General features: G+C 38.8%; 1 protein-coding gene and 1 pseudogene across 2 annotated transcripts in view; both read left to right on the top strand.

Annotated features, from left to right (window-relative positions):
• The window catches only part of LOC134210597 (lysosomal cholesterol signaling protein), a 54168-nt gene that overhangs the window by 5676 nt on the left and 26085 nt on the right, over nt 1-22407 (top strand). The window lies entirely within an intron of this gene.
• LOC134214876 (protein phosphatase 1A-like) lies at nt 8787-9954 on the top strand (annotated as a pseudogene).

Raw genomic sequence — 22407 nt, 5'->3', positions numbered from 1 at the left:
AAACTCAGTTATCCGAAACTTTGGGAAGATTTCGATTCTAAGAGCATGCAAATGAAGTTGAAATGTTTGAATCATTCTGAACACTCAGATAAGATGGGTCATCCTGAACGTTAAGCCAGTGATTGCTCTCAAGTTCAGCCCACGACTTCTCGGTGATCAATCATGACATTTGTAATGTCCTCATCATCGGTATGTACCCAATCCGATGAAATAAGCATATGATCCTAATTTCCATTAACATGAGATCTAAGAGACAAGGTACCCAAAATTATCTTGAGTCAACATCAAGCTGCACAATGACTATGCCTTTTTGTAGGGCCTTAGAAGCACTGGGTTCACGGACTTGAATGAATAGGAGTTCAAACATTACGACTTCCAGGACGTTTTTAAAACCTAAAAGTTTTGTATAACCTAAGTCGAGTCAAGTGCGAACAACTGGAGACGACGTTAATGTTGAGGCCGGAATACGTATCTGTCAAGGTACAATCAAGTGGTGGAATTAAATGGGAAGGTACAAACTCGTCTTATGACAAGTAAAGACATTCCATTAAAAAGCTCAACATATTTTTTTAACTAAAAGTCAGTAATAACTTATACAAATAACAATTACCATAGCAACCCAATGGACCTAATGAGATGTTATATCATACATCATTCATAATTTGGTTAATTGGATAAATCGTATGATCCGAACTCCAAAATGATAATTGATCTATAATACATGCATTCTTCTATGAGTCCACCAGTGACTGAAGCATATTCGAGATATGGAATAGAAGTTCCTTGGGAAATTATTCGAAAGACATCAGAGTGAACGAAAAAATTTGTTTAGTACGGCATCATTGGATTCCACGAGTCAATATCAAAATAAAATTTCAATGAAGAATTAGAAATTTTGAGAGATGAGCCAGCTCTAGATTATTTATTAGAGAAAAAATATAATCTTCGAAATAATGAAAATTTATAATTTCCATGCTGGGTTTTAGTTTGATTTTGAATCAGTTGAAATTGTCCATCTTCAAAATTGATCGGATTAACCATATGTTTTAGTTACATAGGTTTTTTTTTTAATTTTTGTGCTTGAAAAAAAAAAACCACGTGGTCAAAGGGGGGGGAGGGGGGGTCTGCCAAATGACCACGATAGACCACATGGGGGGAGGGGGGGGTTGAAAATCTTCAAAAATATGACCACGTGGTTTCTGGATGGTCCCCCGGGCGAGCTGGTCAAGCACACCATCTCGGAGAGAACCAAAGCAATTACCATGTACATCAGCTCCAAGTAACCGAGAAGGAGGACGCAGCTTAAAGCAACGTACACACCAGTCAAGCAGTTCGACGAACATTGACTCCGCCCCCAAGAAAACGATTCGGTTGCTGCTTTGTTTGAACGTGTTGTTCGAACAACCATTTGACAGTTGGCGGCTCGGTTGGAAAAAATTAAAACGTTTTGATTTTGGTTTGAGTTGTCGGGGGTGGAGTCAAGGTTCGCCGAACATGTTTGAGCTTTTGTAGTGAAGTTGCACAAACCCCCATATATTTTTTGATGGTTGGTGCTCAAGTTGGCGCTTCGGTCGTTCGTGTGTGATATTGTTGGTCGAATAAATTGATTGTTCGTGCCGATGTTGGTAAAATTTGATGGATGTTTGAATAAACGAGAGGTGGAGTCAATGTTGGTCAAACTGCTTGACCGTGTGTACGTTCCATAACCCAAAACGGCTCTTTTCAGGGCCCCATCCGCTCTCACAGAAGAGAAGGATTTCAGCGCCGCACGCGCAGAAAATGATGAATATGCGACTAAATTTTTGCAGCGTCTGTCTCCGACAAGCGCTTTTATTGCTACCAACTACAACTTTCTCGCCTAGCGGTTGTGATTTTCACTTTGAAGAAAATTTGTCTTGGCTCTACCTTCTCTTGTATAAAGTGGTGTTTCTGAAAATCAACTTTTTAATCACCCAGTGCTACTGTCCGACAGTCACTTGCGGATTTTCCTCTAAAATGCCACCATTTAGAATACATTTTCATTACCTCCACTGATCCGCAATAGACGCTATCGTCACTAATTTTGCAATTAACCTTGAAATCTTGATCGAATTGAGGATTAGAGCCCATCCCGTAAGTTGCATGATTTTGATGTTTGTGCTTGTGATGCACATACTGGATTGGTTGGTTTACCGAATTTCAACAGTGTCTGGCGAAAGTCAATTTTGTAATAGATTAGCGCTTTTAACCCATTGTTTTTAATAGTCATGCAAAATCTTAGAGAGTTTGTTGCTCGATTGATCACAAAATCGGTTGGAAGACGGCTGAGATATTAGCTAATACTTACTGACCACTTTTCGTGACGGTTTCAAATTTGAATCTGCAGAATGACCCCCCTATCTTCCCGAAGGACGTAAAGTGAACAATTCAGTGAGATGACAATTATTTTTATAAACCGTAACAAATTCTGGAAATAATAAAATAAATGTTGATAAAATTAAACTTCAAAATCAAAACTATTTTACCAAAGCAAATGTTTAGTTATTCGAAACAGGAATTACGACGTAGGTTTTTCTATTCAGCACTGTTGGGTGCCACTACTTAAAAAAACGCGCTCTCGTTGTAAGCTTTTTCAACGTATCGTACTAGTACAAGTTTCTGGTTTTGGGAACATATTGATGGAACTGGTAATTTAAGCCTTCCACTTGAAAATTTCTTCAATGTTTTGTTGAAATCGTTCGAGTATGAAAGGTTATGCATATCTGTTGATTTGAATAATATTGTTCAGTGAAGTAAAAATAATGTGTAGATCTCGTTGTTTTGATATGCTTTATTTTTATTTAAGTTGACTGAGTTATGTATATGTAATATGTAATGTATTATGAGGCGATTGTATGATTTGTGCTCTAGTTGTGGAAACTCTTCCATAAGCGAAATATTCTTCACTGGTCTACTGAGTATTGTCCGTTTTCTTTTGAAAGTACTCAGTTTCAAAAACTATTTTTTGAGCATGGTGCAATGAAGATGGTGATGTTTCAGAAGTTTTCCTGAATCTGTAGATTTTTAGATCTTTGCAGACTTAAGGATGCTTCAGATTTGGGGAATTCTCTGATATCTCATTGCTTTCAGATAATGGAACTGATCCAGATCCTTCCGATTGAGATCATTGTCTTGATCTAAATTTTTATCTTCAGATTTTTTTAATTCCTATATACTATGGAAATCTATAATTTTCTCACATTTTCGAGGCCCTGCAGATCCAGATTATTAAAATGCTTCAAAATCGTAACCGTTTTTTTGTCACAATCATGCTGGTGCGGCGTGTTTTCCGTAGAGCAGTTTGTTGTTAGTTTGGACATGCTGCTGGCTTTAAAAATTAATATTTAGGGTCTGTCTCAATTGGATAATTAAACTGAAATTAAACTTAAAAGTGACATTTCAATAATTATCGAATAACCCTGCTCGCAGAGCAAGATTACTTTTGACAGATATCGAATCATTTTCCATCGATGTCCTATTGGAATTGCTGGGTAGCACCAGCCATTCTTATAACGGGGTGATTTTATAATTTTCGAACTGTCACTTTTAAGTTTAATTCTCCAAATGAGACAGACCCTTAGTAATAAACGTAAATGTCAGCGTTTGAGTTTGTTGGCAAAAAATGAGTTAATATTTAATAGCCAAAGGCTTATACATTATTCTCAAGGTCTGCAAACATTTGTAACTGTTGATTTGAAGCATTTTATTATTTTTATCATTATTTCATATAACAGTCATACTTTTACAAGTGAAATATTTTGTGTTTGAATCTTTCGCATCTCTTACATAAATAATAGATAGGAAAGAAGATGAACATCGAGTTTTGAAACATTACTGCATATTTATTATTTATTTTTAATCAAAACTCTCATGTAATTATGTATGATACTGCCTTCCGTCTTTTTATTTCATACTTTCAGAAATAAAGAAGTCTGTTTTTCGATCCTTGAGTCCCCAAATCCCCGATTTACAGCAGGACATTTCTTGACGAACTATTGGTTTTCCATCTCTGAAGACAGCATAAATCTAAAACTAGCTGGTGTTGAAGAAAATTCATCCAGGACATGCGAATTTAAACTTGGTGAGAGAATTCCATTTTATATTGTAATCAAATTATATTGAAACTATATTATTATAAACCATAAAAAAAACATCAGGGTATCCGATTGAAGCGATTTGGATAGGAAGAGTGGAATCGCCAACTTCTTATTGTTAACATTTCGTGGATAAAGGGCGGGCTCTTCTCCCCATCTATTGGGTCAATCTGGGAAACGAGGGCTAGATTATATTATAGTATGTACGAACTTTCTTCTGGAAGGAGATTCTCTATTCATCCCGTGGATTCGCATAAGCGTCTTTGCTTATGGAACCACCCCACCCATTTTTGGCCCTTCATACAGGAGTTTGATGAAATACATACAATAGTACAATCATGATCAAATCGTTCGTCAGATATGGCCAGTGCTATTGGCAGGTGCCTTGCTACAATAGATGGTAGTAGCATCATCATCATCATATTGATGGAACTGGTAATGTGATTAGGTCAAATGTAGGCATGAGGGTAATTTTTCGGACCACAAGGGGATTTCCTGAATAAAACGAGTGAATTTATCTCAAATACAGATAAAATTCTGGTAACAGTTATTAATGCAAAATAACTTTTGATAGACTCGGAATTTGGTCACCTGGTTAATTATGGATGTGGTTGTTGAGGGAATCGACTAAAGTTAGAATTTGAGCTACGTTAAAAAAAGTTAAATTTGCTTAAGAAAATTATTTTGAGCTTTTTAGTGGAATGTCTTCACTTGTCATAAGGGGCCATCCACAAAGTACGTTACGCTACTAGGGGGGAGGGGGGGTTCCAAACAGCGTGACGACTAATTCAAAAATTTCAGAGTTTTAATACAAAAAGTGTGACGAAGGGGGGAGGGGGGGTTGAAAATCGCCAATTTTTGCGTGACGTACTTTATGGATCTTCCCAAGACGAGTTTGTACAATCCCATTGAATTCCAATTAATAATCAAAAAAGAATAGATCCAAAGAGAGACTCTCTTTTGCACATACGACCTATTTTCAAAGCACTCTTCTAGCACAATTATTGTATCTTGACAGATACGTATTTCGACCTAAACAGTAAGGCCGTCTTCAGTGTCTCGTACATGACTCGACTTATACCGGACACTGAAGACGGCCTTACTGTTGAGGTCGAAATACGTATCTGTCAAGATACAATTAAGTGGTGGAATTCAATGGGATTGTACAAACTCGTCTTATGACAAGTTAAATTTGCTGTAAAACATTATGGCTGCGGAAGTCCCTCGGAGATAGCGACCAAAAATAAGATCATTCCTTTGACATGTTGATGTAAAAATAAAGAAATATTCTTTGCTTAATTACATAAAAATAGCTTTGGTTGGTTCATTTATTAGCTCCGTAAATTGTTCCATTTCTCATTGAATCCTTGATTTTGGCGAGGGTTAACCCCGCCAGCTGCACGCTATATGTTATATATATATATACCAATCGACTCAGGACAATCGACTGGAACTTGGTCTGTTTGTCAATTTGGTGTTCTATTAGCATTTCCAACTGAAAGTTTTTACATCCATTACAAGTGCATGATGTGCATTGTGCATCTTGTGTGGATACATTATGCCCGGGGAGCCGAGAATGTTTTCCACCCAAAATAACCGAGAATAAAACTCGCCATGGTCGGTTTATCAATGCTGCGCCTTTGCAAATTTATATCATCGAAAAAAATCCGGAAAATGTTATTCAAACTTTCATTTATTGTTACTCTAATAATACCATATACCCTATGGAACTTTTGTGTATCCTCAATCCTCATCCAAACCAAACAAAATTGACCGTACGTAGATGCAGAAGTGGAGCCTGCGATCGATATCTTTGATGACGCACATCGAACAGGCTAGGGCTGACGTGGTATGGATGGAAATGTGCATTGAATTTTTCACATCTGAACAACAAAGACATTCCTCCTACAAACGTACCATCACCGGAAAAGCGAATGAATAAAACAACACCGGGATAAATTAAAATTTTGTTGCGGCATGGCCATTTCTCAACTCAACTCTCACTACAGCAGTTATCAGACGGAACAATTGCTTGCTAGTGAAATGTAGGTACTAGAATTGCTTTCCAGTCATGTACAGTGTCTATTTCGCCTGAATTGTCGTATGCAATTTGTCTTATTAAATACAAATAATGCTGCTTTCATCGTGGTGACATGGCATGGCAGCGACACTGTTTCGGGCGGTGCACCATAAACGAATAGGTGTACTTATCGAAGCGTAATCACAGTAGTTGTTTGTGCAAATAGGGGAAAGTGGGGTAAGATGGCCATATGGGGCAAGACAGCCAACGTTAATTATGCCTTAAGTGAGCATTATATTCACATTATTATTACAAGGGATGGTTCACAATAATGTAAAAGGGCTATACAACTGAAAAATGCACTTTGACAACCTCACTTGTTCTTGTAATATTGATTTAAAGATGGTTTAGTTAAAATTCGAATTTTCTTATAATTTTCTAGTTACATAATTTAACAATTGAAGCCTAAATTACTCATTTTTCAGGACAAATTGATATTTACCGAAGCTTTTATATAACTATAGCATATATACAATAATAATTTGAGGAGATTCACAGTAATTAGGTTCGATAGGATATAAATCTTTGGATACACGTCGGCTTGGGGCGGTATTGCCAACTGTATAGGAACAAGGTCATCTCCAGGATTAAGAGTCGCCTAACACTTAAATGCATTTAAAAAATGATCAAAATAGTTTCTGCGTGAATCAGAGATGATTTAAAACAAAGGATATGGTTTTAACAGTAGAAATTAGTTTTAGGCAATTCTGATATTGTCGTAGTGCCAGTTGTCAAGAAATCAACATGAAATACGACATTTTTAAACGAAGCATCATTTGAACATAATCCATACAAGTGCAAGAAATGTGTCCCCTATTCTAAATAAATTTAGCACACTTTTGATATAGTTTTTGGTTCAGGCTCGTCTTGCCCCGAGGGGGTGGTCATATTGCCCCATATGGTAAATATAGGCATCATAAAAACAGCCTTTTTAAAACCAGTTTATAAGATACTGAAACTTTATTAATCAGTGTTTATTGATACTTATGTCAAAGACGGGTCATCATAAAGGTGTTTCATGGAGAAATCAGCAGAATTTGAAGCAATGTTACTATTTTACAAGGGTTACCGCTTAGTATGGCCATCTTGCCCCACTTTCCCCTATGCAACAATTAAACTGGACCAGTCATGTTTGTCGGTTGCTTGACGAAGCATTTTTTTTGTTTGCAGCACAGTCTCCTTTCTTAGCACATATTTAATTGAATTTTCAAACACTCTATACACGGCATTGTAGAAAAATTGTTAAATTGAAATTAATTTCTGATATATTAACAGCTCTTTAACGTAATGTTTTGAATTCGTAGATGACACCAGCCACCAGGATAGTAGCATTATTGGAAAGATAGTGATTTGAGACTGGAGACTACACTTTCAGGGTTGTTACGACTACGCGGATTTCGCGATTTTCGCGGTTTTCGCGGATTTGGCGCGGATTTACATAACGGTTTGAAGACTTCGCGCGGATTTGGCGCGGGTTTAGTTTTAGGTGAAAATTAACTAAAACAAATCTGGATGTAATGCATGGAGCTTCCTCTCTATAGCAAAATAATGTTGAGAATAAACTTTACGTTTGAAGTCCATAGTCCCACAAATTTTCGGACATTTCCAAGTCCTTATTGAATGTCATGCATTACACTTTTGTTCAATCGTTCAACAAGTATTATAAGAGGATGCCCGTCACTTTTGGTCATTAATTATTGATTCCTAAAAAGCATTTTTTTATCTCGTCAAATCTTCCCGCCGGGATTTAGTTTCTTCTATTATAGTATTGAAGGTTTTATATTGCTTTAATAGCATTTCTCTAGAATGGATCAGAATATATACAACAATTGAAAAAAAAAACAAAAATGTTCTTCGATTTGATGCAGTTGTCTCATTATAATAAGAATTTTCGCAGTGATTGAAGAGGAATTTTCTTCAGCAATTAAAAAGTTAATTTCCACAGATATTATCGAAAAAAAAATCCACAGGAATTGTTAAGAAATGTTTGCGTTATTTTCGGATAACTATTACATAAGTTTTTTCTTCGAAATTCCAGCTGAAAAAATTCGAAGGAATTTCCTCAAGGATTCTATGAGTAATTTAATAAATAAACTTCCACAGCTTAGAGGGGATTTCTGCAGAATTTTGCTATGATAAGTTGTAAACATTTTTTGGAGAGATTCATAGAGGAATTTTCATGGTAATTCCTGTAGCGATAACAACAGACAAAATTTAAAAATTCCACCTTGAATTTGGAATGAAATTGATTTTTAACAGGAATAGACCTTTCCCGTCCGACCAAACACCTATGTTTTGTATTTTTCCCCAAAACGTCTTTGGGTTTAGATAACATTGTGCATAAAATAAGCTGTTTTTATGAAACGGTTATTTTCTTACATTTTTTTCAAAAGATTAACATCGTCTGTTTTATGAGGTGAATATTCCTGCCAGACGATGTTGATCCTACAAATAATCGTGTTTTGGCACCACTGCACTGTGGTGAGAACAACGTAAAAATACTTTTTTCTGGCAACATTGTATCATTTTTATTTACAATTAAAATGTCAAACAAAAACAAAGCTGCGAATTTCCCCTTGCATCACACACTGCTGCCGGACAACTTGTGCATCGGAATTGGAAAGGAATTCGCATTTTGAACAGATTTAGATTCGCGGTATAAAGAGCTAGAGGAACCCAAAAAGTAATCCAGTTGTTGTGAAAATGTAACATTCATGCTGCGTGCGGTATGAATTCCGAAAAACAAGGTTTTATGCAACTCTCAATCTGTGATATGGGTGCGTTCCTGGAGAAACATTCCGGTCACAAAGTGACCGATAATTATTGTGCTGCGAAGCTGCTCCAGTTGACCGTTCGGACACCGGAAATTAAAAATAACATCTATATTGGAAATTGTGAAGCTTCACCGGTAACTATCTGTCGTAACTGCTCACCGGGATCACAAAGCGATACTTCCGGGTGAAAAGCAGCGAGTCAAGAATCCCAGAGGGTCCATCATGATCCAGAGGGCAAACAGGAGCCTTGCAGTATCACAAGCGTTAAATAATTATAAAAATGTCAAGGATTTTGGCCAGGGCGAACAGCTGATATACCACTAGCCTGACATCTTCTCCCAAGATCAAGATCCTGCGGTTATGCTTCTTTTACTGACGGTGTTTGCGACGGTGTGTGGGATGTAATGGCCAATGCCAACATCTGGTAGTTTGTGCACATACGGATGCAGATCGCCGATAGCTTGAAAGACATCGCCAACCAGGTCATCGACATGTGTCTACGCAAAGGTAGTCGCGACAACATGAACATAATTATCATTGCATTCCCTGGTGCAATGCACAACGAATACACTATCGAAAAAGAAGACAAGTTGGAAACGGCACAGCGCATGAAGATTGAGGAGATGATCACCGAAATGGGCCCCAACGTCGAGTATGGTTTGCTGTTTAAGCATATCAGGGGCATGCAACCGTGCATTGAGCTCGATGCTAAGTTTTCATTCGTGTCGAAGTTGTTTTCAAGGAGCTGTGCCCGAAACTGGCGGACACTTGGGGGATGGGTGGGCTATTGAGCAGCGGAGGTTTTTTGACATAACACTCGGCTGTCGTAACGCTACTGGAGAGGTTGTGACAGGAACATCAAAGCTGGTATGCCTTCACTGGAGGAGGCGGTCGAGATTTAAGCGGCAATAACAAATGAGCGCATAGATGTTTGAGCAGAAAAAAGCAGTACGAACGTTCCGAGATCGAATTAAGAATTGTATAAAAATATAGCAGTATTACAAGCATTTTGACCATCATCTGGTCATAAGGGTCATTCAACAACTTTTCGAAATTTTTAATAAAAGTCTATAATAAAAATCTTTTCATGACCTTCTCTAAAACTTATTGAATATACACTCCTTCATTTGTTTTTATAGCTCCAGATCTTGATCCTTACCTTTGTTCGGTCTGATTCTGATTACCTCCTAATGCTGTACCACTATCCGTGGTTTGGAACAATACTAGATCGCTTTGAAAATATGTCTTATACTAATGACACACTGCACTGGGTACAATAATCTTGAAATTAATACCATACCAATTATTGTCTTTATTAAAAATAGTCTTGGAATAATTTTATTCAACCGTCTAAGACGAATTAAGTACTCTCCATTTAATTCCATTAATTATAACTTAGACGGTTGAATACATTCCACTAGAAGAGCTTAATATATTTTTCTGATAATTTTCTTGTTCTCTTGTACCATGGTACATGGTACAAGTACCACAGGTGTGTCCTTAGTATTATGTACAAAAGAGAGCCTCTATATTTAATTCCATTATTTTTCGATTACAAAACAATACAAAAGTTTTCCTCGGATTTCTTGGCCGATATATAGAGAGAATAGCTCTATCTAGTGTATTGAAGAGAAAATGTAGCAGAAAAAGCAAAACTAGCCGATCTATTAGCACAAGAGAGCGTGAACAAGGAGAGTTTCTTTTGCACATACGACCTGCTTTCGAAGAAATTTAGAATATACAAAAAAATAGATATAAATTGTCCTTCCAAACGAAACGATTTTCTTGAACTTTTTTGTTTACTTTACCCTTTCATATTGCGTTTTCTTGGTTCTTATTCATATCTGTTGTTGACTACTTGATTCTTGTTTGCTTCGTACAACATACTAGTAGCTTTCGTCAAACGATTTACTTTCTATGCAACTTTTGTTAATTATCATAAGACAAGTTAGTTCTATCCCAATTCAATCACTTGATTGAATCTGTGAAGTTTTATTTTATCTGTGTATTTTGACCTTGACATTAGGATCGTCTTTAGTCGAGTCAAGTACGAGATTACAAAAACGGCATTACTGTTGAGGTCGAAATACGTATCAGTAAAGTTATAATTAAATGGGAAGATGGATTAAGTGGTGGAATGGAATAGAAAATAACTCGTCTTATAATGACAAGTTAAGACATTCCAATGACAAGTTCTAAATAATTTTAAACTTTTTAATTTTTTACATTTAGTTTTCTTGTCTCGTTCGCTTCATGCTTCCTACCATATTAACCATAATTTGATCTTCTCCACCGTCAGCAGTTCAGGCTTGGAGTTGTTATTGAGCTGTTGGCACGCGGCTTCCTGCTGTTTGAATTTATTCAGCGCTCTGATGCGACGTCCTCGATCTCTAGTAATGAAAGAAATCCATTCCCAAAAACGAGATGCATTCATACATAATGTGTAGTATGCTCCCACAGTGTAGTGATGCCTGTTGATGCCAGTGCACAAAGCATTCCTCGAAGCCGGCATAACTTCCGATGTGTAGACACGGGCCGGGCCAATCATACCGGAAAAGAGCCCGGTCAAAATACGTCCCGGATAGATCATTTTCATATTTGTGGCGCACGCAATTATGATCCAGCTGATAATCATGGGAATTTCCGTTATCAGTACGGCCTTCTTGCGTACAAAATTGTTCATAACGTAGCCACTGACCAGACACCCGATGGGTGTTCCGGTCGTTGTTAGAGATGCTACCTACGATGTTTAGCTTTCGTTCACTGGGATTAGTGTATAAGGAGCGTGCGGTTACGGAACGACAACGGAACGGCCGAGAAACCGAAGATCAAACCAGTATTGATGGTTGCAGTGAAAGCGGTAATCACTTGACGCTTCACTTTGCCTGATTGACCTTCAAAATTCGGCAGCGTAACGGCGCCCTTTTCATTGGTGGTTATAATATAGGGTACTGCGCCCTTATCTGCCAGGACTGCATTTTCCATTCCAGTCATTTTATCGATATTTTTCTCCTAATTCAGCTGGTACTTTATTTACACTTTGCCTGTGCGTGCTGTTCTAAGGTTTAGTTGGTACCTACAATAAAATAAACACGATGGAAATATTTCCAATTTTTAACAAATTGTGCTTGCAAATATTAAAATATCACATTTTGGGAAACTATCTACGGCTAGAGCAAGTCTAAATTTCTGAGAAAATGCACCACCCAGTTTGGCGAAAACCAAGACCGGCCAGCGGGTAGAATACTGCCATCTTCTGTCGCCCGTTCGACGCCGCCTGAATTACGCTGCCGAAGGTGAGGTTCATTGCGAACGATTGTCCCGGCAGGGCATCGATGACTATCCCTGGGATTCAACTGCTGGAGACTTGCCGAATCAACCGGTGCATATATCCATAAATACTCAATAACTGCAACGACGACTACACGGTTAAATGACTTTACCCATTAATGGGTACTATTTTATTGTTGATATTATTCCCACCGTGACCATTAAAATGGGTAGTGGCGCTTTTTCAAGAAAATGGGTGAATTTTTCACGGTGGGAATAATATCAACAATAACATACACACTTAAAATTTTCCACCGATCTCGGCTGTGCAAATCTCGGTTAAAGTTCATTAGCTGGAATATCGGCTGAATGGACGTATGATTACGGCGGCTCCTTTGAGTGCCGCAGTAAACAAATTGCTTTTTCAGCTGAGATATCAGCAAAAAGCCACGAACCGAGCGCTCGGCTGTGCGGATCTCGGCAAAAGAATAAAAAAATGCCGAGATGAACTAAGTGTGTAGTACCCATTAATGGGTAAAGTCATCTAACCGTGTACTGTATGTAGATCAAACATTCTTCGAATAATTTTGCCGTAAAAATTGTAAAAAGCGGTTGTTTTCTTTAAAAGCAATAATAAATAATAAACAAAAACAAAGTTGTGTGGTGAATTTACACAAAATGACAGGTCGGAAAAGGGTAGACTTGGGTTCAACGGGTTTTGTGGCGAAAAAAATAATAGAGGAAACAGGGGTGAAAAAATCCAAAAAAAGTTTTTGATTGTTTTTCAATAGTTCCAGGCGTAAAAAAATACTGGTTTCTTGGGAAAAGTGTCTCAGAAAAATAAAAAGAACCATTTGAGCAAATAATATTTTTTCACGGGAAAGGTCTATTGATCAAAAAATGTCTTCAGGAATTCCCAAAGCGATTTATTAAGAAATTGCCACATGCGTTTCCAAAGAAATTTGTGTTTCCTAATGAATTCATAAGGCAATTTCCTCGGAAATTCCTGAAGCTATGACAGCAAGAATGCCTGTAAAAATCCGCAGAAATTTCGCTTTAAATTTACGGGAGAATTTCCGTTAGTTCTTGTGTTTTTACCAACGTATTTATGTAAATGAATCCAAAGCGATTTCAACAGGAATTCATGTATTGTCGTAAAAAATCCTGCGGATTATTCTGGATGGATTCCTCCAGATTAAATTCCTCCTCCTCCAAATTGAATTTATGAAAAAGTATTCGAATGAATTTTTGCATAAATTCTCGTAGGATCTAGCGCAGCAATTTCCAGACAAACTTCCACAGGAATCTTGGAGAAAATTTGTGCAGATACCCTTGGAGATTTCCAATGAAATTCAAGTAATATTGACACAGGAGTTCCTGCTACATTTTTCAGTAGAATTTCTGTAAATAACCCTTGGAGAAATTTATGCAAAAATTCTTGTTGGACTTCGGCATGACAACTTTCTTCAGGAGAGTTTTATATTTTAGAAAATAAAACATATGACCGAAACCTGAGCAAGTATGTTAGATTTTAAATTATTTCTATTAGGATAGGAATTTAAATAATTTTTACTCGGAAGTTTTGTTCAAAACGAATTTACATGATCTTTTTATCTAATCTCTACGCAAGTTTGTGTTATGAACAAAAACTACAACAAAATTGCAACCATCATGCTTCTATAAAACGATGAATATGGAAATTGTTTAACTCCTTAATTTCGATTTACTTAGCCTTGATGAATAAGACCATCTAGAAGGGTTGTAATACTAACTGCGATATTATTTTTTCAATTTGATACAAACATGTATGAAGTAGCTTAAAATCATATTAAAAAATGAATAATATTGTATAATACGCACTTCAAAAGAAAACGTTCAGAAAATTGTGATAATTGTAATTATGTGACATTATAAAAAAAATGATATTTCGCGTGTATTGTGCCAGAATTTAGCTGAGTCGCGCGGATTAAATTTCATACCGCGCGGAAATGGCGCGGATTTGATTTTGGTCGGCGCGGATTTGGCGCGAAAATATTTCAGGATCCTCGGAACAACCCTGCACTTTATTAGACGGAAAAACTGTCATAAGACGATTTTGGTACTATTCCATTTAAGGTATCATACACAAATTACGTAACGCTGAAGGGGGAGGGAGGGGGTCAAGCCGAGCGTTACGATCCATACAAAAAAATTGGACCTTCCATACAAAAAGTATTACGAGGGGGAGGGTGGGGGGTTTTTCCAAAATCACCAAATTTAGCGTTACGTAATTTTAGAAAGAACCCTTTAACTCCAGCACGTTGTAATCTTTACATAATACAGGGGTTGAACAGAATGATCGGGACAGGCAAAATTTTATCAAAATTATAATGACCATAACTCAGTGAAATATCGACCGATTTATTTGGTTCTAACAGCGTTCGACGGCAAAATCAATCAAGTTTTGGAAAACTGATCCAAATCCTTGTCCAGACCGCCGGATCTTAGAAATAATTCGCATTATTTGAGGGCATGTCAAAAATGATATGTTTTGAGTGCTTGTATTTTTCACTTGGGTGAAATATTGGACCTTTTCATATTTCATATATTATATATTGATGTCACAGATCGGACAACAAACACCTGAGATATGGCCGCTTCCGTGAAACCGGTTCCACCAATAGTCGCACGCACGCAATTGTTCTCGTAGGCAGGGTTCTTGCACCAAGTGGTACCCCATGGCCATAGTTATACCTTTTTCCAATTATATCAATATGTGTATCAAATTTCATGGTTTATAAAACTTATTATAAACGCACTATGACACTCCTCCTGCATCAACACAAGCAGATCACTCGCCCTCTGCTGAAGCAGCACACGCACTACCCTACCGAAGTAGGGACACTCCCCATGCCAATTGGCACTCTTTGGGCTCCTGTGCGCTTTGAGCGGCACACTGTCGCGTTGATAGGATGCTTGCGGACACATGTAGCTTTTTGTAGAGGTTTAACAGAGCCCACTGCCAAACCCTACCACGTCATAGGCGTAAAGGCGTGGGGAGGAGTCGTAAAGCCCTTGGGCACAGCCCCTGCTGCCCAACAGTTGCAGTTAATCGTATACCAAGTGCCACATTGCGTTAAAGTATAACCCAAACCCGAAATTTTTTGAATATATGTTGCTGGAACGTCTACGAAAAAAGTTAAAACGCTTCGAAGATTGATTTTTAAACCATATGCAAAAAAACGTTTATTCTACCAGCGCTGCCGAACTACGTGGACCAATAATTTATCTGAATGTTACTTCAAAATGATTGATCTGGGATGCTGATTGGAGTTATCCGGAATCATTTCTCAACGAATGAATCGTGACAAGAAGGAAGATGGGAAAGATTATGAAAAACCTTGATCTCACTTGTTTCGATGAAGTGTTTCCATATAGTTGCGCCCACTCATTATACCCATTAGACATGTCACTATGAATGTACTTCTAGCAAAGTCAAACATTCAGAATTCACTTTCAAATTCACATTGAAAAACAATTGTAACAAATATGTCGAGTGTCCACTTACTGGTGTTCGTAAAAATAGCAATAAAGGCGGATTTTCATACAAAATGGTCAACTTTTACATGCTGTAACTTTCTTACCGGAAGACCGATTGAGCTGAAATTTTAGCATTAAACTACAAATATGTTGAAATTCACATTCACGAAATACCATTTTTTTTTTCGAATTATTTTAAAATTTTATAAAAGAACTCGCCTCTGTATATGTGAAACAACATAGCAAAAACTGCCGCTATGAAATAAGTAGATCGCGCCACCGTAGACATGTTCTGTCAAACATACACGAATAGAAATATGTGTATACAGTGGCGCCGTTGTTTTGATGCGGTGAGTGCAAAATGAGTTACCTTGATTGGTCCATTGATGGCGGATCAAAATATCCGCCTAAGTTAAAACACCCAAATGCAATTCTGCCTTTAGTGATTGTCCTGTCTCTGTCATTAGATATCATACTTTCTTGTTTTTAGTGGGCAGGAAACGCAAGAAACCTCTCGTAGCTGAGCGATAAGGCATATGGCTTTGAACCGATGTGATTTATTACAGGCACAGAGAAACAGACGTATCACTTAGAACAATATGCAATCAAAATCATCGTCACGGAGGCATTATCGCCCAGTGCTAAATGCAGTGTGTGTGGCCAAACGGCAACCAGATGGCGGTAGTGTGCAAACGTCTAACACAAGCAAATCCGATGGAAGCGCCATCGGTGCCCGATTGACCACCTACAAAAATTTGAATTCACCGTTTAAAAGGTGAACGATTGAACAAGTGTTGAGTGAGACGTCTGTTTGTCTGTGTTACAGGTGTGGCCCAAACCCTAAAGTAGTATTTGTTCAACGAAAATTCGCTCTTTTGAGAGAGAAACTCTCAGCTGGGTTGCCGAAGATGGCCGAAGGCGACCGAATGTGACGTCACGTCTGGCATACTCAGTACAATTTTTATAACAGACGTGACATTTCACTCCGCCCGCCCACTGTGGGTGGCGATGTTTACATTATTTTTTCGACTTATACAGACATAGAGGACTTTGGCCCACACCTTTACTGAAGCACATCGGCTTTGAACGAAGCATACCATGGTAAAGGTGATTGAGATCGAATCTACGGTCTGAGAAGTTTTCGGATGAGATTTTTTCGTCATTCCGAAGCATAGAATACCTAATAACTGTGGAAGATATTATGAATGATAAACTGTTTCAGCAATGAAATGCAATTCCAATAGATTGAAAATAGACATAGGCAGAGGGGAATGCTTTTAAAAAGACAGTTTACAGGGCAGATGAGAGCCTTCAAAGAATGAAATTTATTATCCTCCCTTTTTTCATTCAGACGCCTGCTTAACACTGAGAAATGAAGAATTTCTGATTATTCGTATTTCCGCTTTATGATACAATGTTCGGCCTTTTGTTACACATAGAAGATAGTCTGCCTTCCGTGTTTCCGCCTTCCGTTAGGGTCCCGTCCAAAGGATGAGTGCATGTTTTCATGGGGGAATTTTCATTAGAATATATATCAAACATCATATCGTACCACGATTACGACCTCGCCGTTCATAAAACTATTTTCCCCTGGTCAATCCTAACCAAATGTTAGCGTTTGCGTCACTTGTCTCACAAGCAGATACACTGAGCTCCATTTAAATCAATCATCATTAGCGTATATATTAAAGTAATTAAACAAGATCCACTAAATACAAACAACGCCCTCGTCTGTTACCCAGTGAGCAGTTCAGAGTTTGTCACTGCTGTTCAAACTGGCTATATCTAGGAAAAGATAGTCAATACTGAACAGTAACCACATGTGAGAAGATTCGTGTGATAATTAAATTATCTGGTTTGGATATTTATCGTTATTTTGCCTTTCTTTTATAATTAAATTGTATCATCGATAGCCAACAAATTGATTCTGTTCTACTATTTTAGCTTGGTTCAGCCTACATTTTCGCTATTGAAAATGGATACTTGAAACTGAATATTTCGTGGCAGAAAACGGTAATAAATATAAATGTAAAACAAATGAATAATGGGATCAAATGTTTGGTTTTTGCCTTTTTATTGTATTTAAATAAATTGCTCAAGACTACTGGGATTACTAGAAGAAAGACACTTTTTCTGGAACTTAAATCGAAAAAATCGATTTGCTCCACAACGCTCATCTGATTCTGTATTATGTTCTGAGTGTCCTCTGAAAATTTGAGCTCATTTGGATTAATACTGATTTAGCACAAGCCGTTTCAAGTTTGCATGCAAATTAGTATGGGGAAATTTATTTTTTCATTATACTGCTTCCTCATTAAGATATCTTTCATTTCGAGCTATTGATTTAGCAAAAGAGTAAAATCAGTAGTGATTCAGTTTCATTACATAATTTATTGTTTTCAAACGCTATTCTAGTTTATATTCGAAGCAAAGTAGAAGCTGCGCTGCTTAATACGCATATTCTTCCTGGTGCTGGCGGTGTGGTTTGATGAATGAAATTCAGCTTCGCCAACCCGTGACTTAGATTATTGCATTCGATTCTGTCGGTGTTAGTCTAGACGCCTGCCGGCTATGACGCTACCGTACTGTGAATCACCATTTGTCTGCTGGAAGTCGAAGCAGCATTAAGGAACAAAGCATCTCACCAGCCAGCGACTAGGCACCCAGCAGCGGTGCAAGTCCGCGCGGACAATCAAGCGGCGGCAATTTAGCTTGATAAGAAAATTAGCGGTAGTTGTCTGACACCGACCGGACGATTCACATCGTTCGAAGCGGCAGGAGAAACGACGCCCTCAGGATCAGATAGAAATTTATGAGATGTAAATGTTAACTTATTACAACAATCGTTTATTTAATCAGTCATTGAATTATTGTTTAGGCTGCTCATTTTATAACCAATGAATTAATCCATCATCCATGTTCCACCAATTTTTCGTCAACGCAACCAAATTTTCTTAAGTTGCAGGTCCAATGCTGCCCATAGAGCCATAACTGGTCCACAAAGTCCCTATAAGGCAAGTATGAGACAATTACGTATGTAGAAACAACTTATAATGAGATTAGCAAAACAATTTTCAAAACACTTCAACTAGAACCGCTGTTTTCTAATATTTGGTGATAATACTTCAGAAGAAAAAAATATGGGTGCAAAAAAAATGAATACTCATCGTTAGTATTAGAATTTATTTTAGGAATACCAGTTGGCATTCAAAACTGAAACTGAGTGCTACAATGAATATAAGCCTATGAACGTACCGACAGTGGAATAGTGTTTGCATCTTTATTTTTTGATGAATCATGATGAAAATGCGATCGACGATTGCATTTTAGGTCAAGGTTTTAGTCTTACACTCTACCAGCTGTTTCCAAACATTGATTCGTACCTTGCGATTTACTTTGAGAAAATACGGAGGCGTAAAACTGTGACTATGAGTAAAGATGAAATGAATTTTATAAAAAAAAAACAAATTAATTCACCTAATAGTGATACTGCCTTTCTAGTATTTAAGACAAGACGTCACCAAACGTTTTAGTTCGAATCACAATTTTCTTCAAAATTTTTGAACTCAATGGCTGCCCAAGTAACTACCAAGCATTAATTAATGCATGTAATCAATCACATATCAGCATATTAAATGCTAATTGCATTAGATCAGTTTTAACGAAGTAAAAATGCATTTATTCATCAACTGTCAAGCAATGATACACTAGTTCAGCATTACGAATGCAGCGATGCATTACTTACTTGATACTTGGTGGGCTACAGCTCTTCGATGAACCTACGCCGAATGGAGTATCCTTCTCCACTGGACTCGATCCTGGGCCAATCGCTTCCAGTCGCCCTGAACATTGAGCGCCCTCAGGTCCTCTTCAACTGCAAAAAGCCATCGTGTACGCGGCCTTCCACGAAGCCTGCAGCCTCTTCCGGGTTCTCTACTAAATATTATCTTCGCTTGACGTTCTTCCGGCATACGAACAACGTGACCAGCCCACCGTAGTCTGCCGTGTTGTATAAGCTTAACAATATCCAGCCCTTTATATACCTGGTACAATGCGTGATTCATGCGACGCCGCCAGATACCGTTCTCTTGTTTACCGCCGAGTATTGTCAGCAGCACCTTACGCTCAAACACTCTGAAAGCTCTCCGATCAGCCTCCTTTAACGTCCATGTTTCATGGCCGTATAAAGCCACCGGAAGAATCAGAGTAGTATGCAGCGCGAATTTTGTCTTCGTTTGCAGACTACAGGACTTAAGCTGGTTACTAAGTCCATAATAAGCCATATTTGCAGCTGCAATACGCCTTTTCACCTCACGGGTAACATCATTATCGCACGTCACTAATGTTCCAAGATACACAAATTCTTCTACCACTTCAAATTTTTCACCATCCAGCACCATTTCATTACCACCACCACTACTGAACTCACGATGATTGCCAGCGACCATATACTTCGTTTTGCTGGAATTGATCGTGAGTCCAATCCTCGCTGTCTCCCTCTTAAAAGGCACAAAAGCCTCTTCCACGGCACGGCGATCAATCCCGATAATATCGATATCGTCCGCAAATCCCAGGAGCATATGCGATTTTGTGATAATGGTACCGCTTCTTTGCACACCAGCTCTTCTAATCGCTCCCTCGAGCGCTATATTGAACAGTAGATTCGAGAGTGCATCACCCTGCTTTAATCCATCTAAGGTAACAAATGACGTCGATATTTCATCCGCAACCCTTACACTTGATTTCGATCCGCCCAACGAATCAGCCGTATCAGTTTCGCCGGAAAACCATGTTCGAGCATAATTTGCCATAATTCATTTCGTTTCACTGAATCGTACGCCGCCTTGAAATCAATAAACAGATGATGTGTCTGCAAGTTGTACTCCCGGAATCTATCAAGGATCTGTCTCAGGGTAAACATTTGATCCGTCGTTGATCGGCCTTACGAAAACCTGCTTGGTATTCGCCGACGAAGGACTCTTTAAGCGGTCTCAATCTGTTGAACAGAATACGGGACATAATTTTGTACGCCGAATTAAGGAGGGTTAGCTGCTCACTGCCGTGTTTGAGAAGTTCAGCCGGGAGCTGGTCCTTCCCTGCAGCCTTATTGTTTTTCAGCTCTTTAACAGCTTGTTTAACCTCATCTAGTGTAGGCGACTTCACAGCTTGTCCATCGTCGCTAATATTTATTCTGCTCGCCGATGCACCGTCACTTCCACTATTCAACAAAGTCTCGAAGTGTTGCTTCCACCTGGCAGCCACTTCGGTTTTATCTGTCAGCAAATTCCCTTGTAGGTCGCTGCACATGACGGGAGATGGCGCTGTATTTCTCCGCACGCCATTGACAGACTCATAGAACCTCCGCATATCGTTCTGCTCCATTTTTTCCTGCGCCTCGCTAATCACTTGTTCTTCATATTCTTTCTTCTTCCTATTCTTCAAATTCTTTCTTCTTCTTCGTTTTTCAGCTGCTCTTGCTTCCTTGTACTGATCTCTGTTCGATCGGGTACCCGACACCAACATCCGGCTTCTGGCAACGTTCTTCTCGTCTGTCACTCTCTGTCACTCCACATCGAACCAACCCGTCCTGGGTCGCCTCTGTGCAGTGCCTACCACTTCTCGTGCTGTTGTACTCACCGCTCCATGGATCGACTCCCATAGATCGTTGATGTTGTCGCTAACGTTGATTGCACTTATCCGTTCGTCGAGATTCTGGCGGTACTCAGCCGATACTCCTTCCGCCGACAATCGCTGGATATTGTAACGCATCGTTCGCTGTGGTCTTTCGTTCGATACAGTTGACAACCGTGATTGAATTTTACTGACAACAAGGTAGTGATCAGAGTCAATGTTCGGACCTCTGAATGTCTGCACATCGATAACATACGAGAAATGGCGCCCATCCACCAGAACATGGTCTGTCTGGTTGCAAGTTTCACCAGTTTGGTGTCTCTAGGTGTGCTTTCGGATATTCTTTCGTGCAAAGAAGGTGCTACTGATGGCCAGCGAAAGTTACTAGCCGTAGGCCGTTGTCATTGGTCAGCGGAGTGAAAGCTCTCCCTACTGATTATGGGACGGAAAAAGTCCTCTCTACTGACCTGAGCGTTAGCGTCTCCGATAACAATTTTCACTTCATGCTTTGGGCACTCTCTATAGGCTTTATCAAGACATTCATTAAACGTGTCCTTCACTCCGTCGGATTTATCGTTTGTCGGTGCGTAAACGTTGATTAGGCTGTAATTGAAGAATTTTCCCCGTATCCTCAACACACAGATTCGTTCGCTAATGGGTTTCCACCTCATCACTCGCTTCATCTGCTTTCCCATCACTACGAAACCAATTCCATGCTCTGCTTTTCCGCCGCCGCTGTGATAGATGTTATACATGAATGCAGTGTTGGTCGTGGGATCGACGGCTCGGAATTCACGTTCTCCGGATCTAGGCCATCGGACTTCTTGAATAGCGGCCACGTTCACTCCAACCTTCTGCAGTCCACAAGCCAGAAGGCTCACTCGTCCAGGTTCATTTAGGGTCTTGACATTCCAGGTACCGAGTTTCCAATCATAGTCCTTATTTCGTTGCCGGGTCGGTTGCCAAAAATAACGTTCTCTTTTTCTTCTATCTCCATTTTTCGTGGTATTTGAGAGGCTTC

This window comes from Armigeres subalbatus, chromosome 2 (assembly GCF_024139115.2).
Source record: "Armigeres subalbatus isolate Guangzhou_Male chromosome 2, GZ_Asu_2, whole genome shotgun sequence".
NCBI lineage: Eukaryota > Metazoa > Arthropoda > Insecta > Diptera > Culicidae > Armigeres > Armigeres subalbatus.
This window is presented reverse-complemented; position numbering and strand designations above follow the sequence as displayed.